The sequence below is a fragment of the Sminthopsis crassicaudata genome, chromosome 3, assembly GCF_048593235.1.
Source record: "Sminthopsis crassicaudata isolate SCR6 chromosome 3, ASM4859323v1, whole genome shotgun sequence".
NCBI classification, from domain to species: Eukaryota; Metazoa; Chordata; class Mammalia; order Dasyuromorphia; family Dasyuridae; genus Sminthopsis; species Sminthopsis crassicaudata.
This window is the reverse complement of record NC_133619.1, coordinates 15,151,239-15,155,842: the sequence shown is the minus strand read 5'-3', so window position 1 is coordinate 15,155,842 and position 4,604 is coordinate 15,151,239.

Genomic DNA, 4,604 nt, shown 5'->3' with positions numbered 1-4,604 from the left:
AAGATCTCAATTTTTTTTTAGCATCTAGGATCCCTTTGGCAGCCAATCTGGTGAAGCCTAGAAATACCTTTTCAGAATCATTTTGCATAAAATAAAATGCATAGAATTATAAGGGAAAACAATTATATTGAAATATAGTTGCTAAAATTTTGAAATACCCCCCACACACATATGCTCACACACATCCACAGCCTAAATTTAAAACTTCATGCTAAATGATCACCAAGTTCTCTTTCTAATAGCTGATGATTCCATGTCTTATACATCTAATGATACTAACAAAGGTAGAAAAGTATACTTAATTATTAGTCAATAGGTAATTCATATTCATAAAGTTCCCCCCCCCAATATCCTTAGATCACTGTGTAAGAATTAATTAGATGCATTGTATCCACCTCCAAATATTGGATCTCCTCAACCAGACAACAGTGATGGAGAACAATGTTTCTCCCCGAAGACATATGTCACTGTAAGACATTCTCCTGTAAGATCCTCAGGTGCCCTGGAGGTAAATTAACCACAGGCTTATTGATACAAACTCTTCTTTGAAGCTTACAGATCAATGACAATCATGAGAACATAGATGTAGAAGTCAATTAATCTAACTCTTGTATCTTACAAATGAGTAAAATGTCCAGAGAACATGAGGGACTTAGATTAGGACCATCGATCTAGAGCTCAAATCAATCAGTAAAATTGGTTTGGCTGGTTATTGGCTTCCATGCTCCGAGAGGGCCAAATTGACATCACTATGTTGAGGTCAAGGTTCCTCCACATGTCCAACTGTGGCGGATCAGACCAGGATGAACTCAGAAGGCTCCACTGCAATTCAGCCATAAATAATCCATATGAAATTTAGAGTGGAACTGTCTCTCGATGTGTAACTCTCACATTTCTCTTGAGCTACCTCGAGCTCACAGAGCTCTTTTGCAAGCTTGCCATGCTGGGCAGTCCTGTGCCAGTGTCCCCAGTGTCTCACAATTGATTCCAAAGTTCTTCAGGATTGTAAAGGTATCACTTCTGATCTTCTCTGAGCACTTGCCTCATACGAGTGCTCTACAAAACAGTCTTTTAAATGAACACACATTTGTCCCTGGAGCTGCTTGGCCGGCCCACCAGAGTTGGGCTCTCTGCAGTAGTCTGAACGCCAGGCAAACCAACTTGAGAAAAGATTACAGTATTTGCTCTCCTATCTTGCCAGGTGATCTTCAGAATCTTCCTGAGATGATTCAAATGGAAGCGATTCAATTCCTGGCCCGGCGCTGGTAGAACGTCCCCATTTCACAGCCATACAACGATGAGATCAGCACGATGGCTCTGAAGACCTTCAGTTTGGTAAGCAGTCTAATAGTCTGTTCTCTCACACTTTCCTGGCAATTCATAAATGCTTTTTCATTCATGATATGACTTTGACTGATATAATGCCAGTGAGAAAGAAGAGAAAAATTCATCGATATTTGGATATTTTAAGTAAAAATATCTCTTTGAATAACTAGTCCAAATAATTGCTACAAATCTCCACTTGGTTTTTCATGTGTGGACAAAACTTTAGTAGTCTGATGTATTTTTCACTGTTTTAATGACTTATGTGTTGCCTATGGACCATTTGGTTATTTGGGGAAGTTGTTTTCAGTGGAAAAATTGTGTTTAAATTAGGGAGAAAATGGAGCAAAGAGGAAGGAAACCTCTGAGACACACACACACACACACACACACACACACACACACACACACACACACTCCTTTAAAACCTACACTCTAAGTCTGCTCACATCTCCCCCCCTCCCCAAACAGTCTCCATGTAACAGGATCGGTCATCACTACTCCCTAACGTCAGACTAGTTTTGAGTCCCTGGCATTAGGACTCAGTGCACATTCACACTCATACAGGCCTGAATACAGATCAATGTCTGACTCAGAATGTTTACTTGACTTTTGTCATTCCCACATTTTCCAGATTGTCATTCACCCTAAGGAATGACCCAAACTCTCTAAGAATCTACATCTAAAGAAATTTACTTCAACTGTCCAGAGATCTGCATCTCCACACAAGATGTACTCCTATTTTTACCCTCTATCCCCCAAACAATAATGTCAGCTGCCTCATTTCTCATCCTGTGTATCCTCACACTAGTATCTTAGTCCCTTCTCCATACTGTCACCAATTTTCCAGGGTTGATCTGATAATTTCACCAATTTCCCCATTTACCAGCATGAGAATGACCTCAGTGATCCCTTATAGCCCCAAAGAGAGTAATCAAACACCATAGACACCTGTGATGAACTTTCACCCCCAGAACACAGCTGCCACCTTTTCAGAATCTTTCATTTCTAATCATTGTGGACAATAAAGTGATGATATTGGGTCCAGGAGAAATGATCTTAAATGGGGACTTGACCAAGACAGATCTTGGTCAAGAAATGCCTGCTGCAGGAGGAATACAGAGAGGCTTGGAGAGACTTAAATCAACTGATGCTGAGTGAAATGAACAGAACCAGAAGATCGCTGTACACTTCAATGCTGTATGAGGATGTATTCTGAAATCTTCAACATAAAGAAGATCCAACTCACTTCCAGTTGATCAATGATGGACAGAAACAACTACACCCAGAGAAGGAACACTGGGAAGTGAATGTAAATTGTTAGCACTACTGTCTTATCTACCCAGGTTACTTACACCTTCGGAATCCAATACTTAATGTGCAACAAGAAAATGGTATTTACACACATATATTGTATCTAGGTTATACTGTAACACATGTAAAATGTATGGGATTGCCTGTCATCGGGGGGAGGGAGTGGAAGGAAGGGGGGGATAATTTGGAAAAATGAATATAAGGGATAATATTATATAAAAAATTACTTATGCATATATACTGTGGGAAAAAAATTCTAAAAAAAAAAAATCTTAAAAAAAAATGCCTGCTGCAATTGTAGCTAAATTCATTTTGAGAAGTCAGTGCTCTGAGTGAGTTGTAGTTATGGTGGAATGGTGGAGTTTGGGGAGCAGGATGGATAAAGTCTTGGAAGAAATAAGAATCTTCCAACTTCCAAAGGAGCACCCCAATGAGGCAGATGCAGATCTCGTGATCACCAGTTACTTGCCCCCACATTTAACAATGACCCTTAGAATTCCTTTGGTTGAACCTCCTCATTTAATAGATGAGGAAACTGAGAATCAGAGAGGTCAAGTGATTTCCACAGCTAGCACATGTCAGAAGCAGCATTCAACATGGGGTCTTTTGATTCCAGAGCCAGCATTCTATCCACAACAAGCTGTCTTTCATCAGAATCCTGTCAGAGCCCAAGCTTTGTGACCATCTCTTTACTTTACTTCCTATCTCCAAAGGAGAAAATGGCGGGTGTGTTGAAAAGAATCATGATCCATGAACCAAACTGATAGACCATTGCATACCTGAACTAGCTAGGAAGAATGCTACAGTCCTCAAAATCCCCTCAGAGGCTCTCTGTGCTCTTTGTCTTTCCTTTTTCTGCATCTCAAGAATCAAGTGATTTTTACTGATAACTTTATCTCATGAAAACTGGCAAGGTTGGCTAGACTGTCAATTTTTATTCATTTCTTTTGTTGAAAAATAGAGCTAATTTCTTGACATTCAAGCATTATTGCATCATCCTGTTCATTCTAAGTCATGACTGAGATATTGCACATTTAAAGGTGAAAGGATGACCCCGGGTTCTGAGCATAGTGGCATCCACATGTTCTAGATGGGGGAATTATGAGTTAGAATTTGGCCTTTTAAGCCTTTGCTCTTTTAATGATTAATGCTATTCAGCTACACGCACATTTGGTGCTATTGGCCAGCTGTCCATTACTAACCCTTAGTCTCTTATATATTTATTAAATCATGGCCTAAGCTAGTAAAATCAATTGAAGTTCTTAACCTGGGGTTTGTGAACTTGGTTTTATTTATAGATAAAGACATGGACATAAAGACATAGATTTAGCTTTAAATATATAAATCATTATTTTGATATGATTGGTTTTCTTTGTGATCCTATCTTTTAATGTAATTAATAGAATTTCTTATAGAACAATAATATTCCATAACATTCACAAACCACAATTTACCCAACCATTCTCCAACTGATGGGCATCCACTTAATTTCCAGTTTCTAGCCACTACAAAGAGGGCTGCCACAAACATTTTTGCACATGTGGGTCCCTTTCCCTTCTTTAGGATCTCTTTGGGAGGTTGCTAAATTCATTTTGAGAAGACAGTGCTCTTGGGGGTTCTGAGAAAAGGTCTGTAGACTTCACTAGAACAGAAAGGTAGCGTAGGTACACATACCCTTCCAGCAGTGACCTGGCACCTGGCTGCTCCACAGCTCTCGACATTCTCTCTGGCTGACATGCTCTCACTTCTCCCCTCCCAACTCCTGCTCCTCCTGGCTTCCTTTAAGTTCCAGCTAAAATGTCATCTTCTACAGAAAGCCCCTGCAATGGGGCTGCAGCGGCTCCTAATTCCAACACCTTCCCTTTCTTAAGTTTTTACAGTATGTCCAATCTCTATTATCTTTATGTGTATATTGTGTTTGCATGATGTTTCCCCCATTAGCCTGTAAGCTTAGTAACAGATTCTGT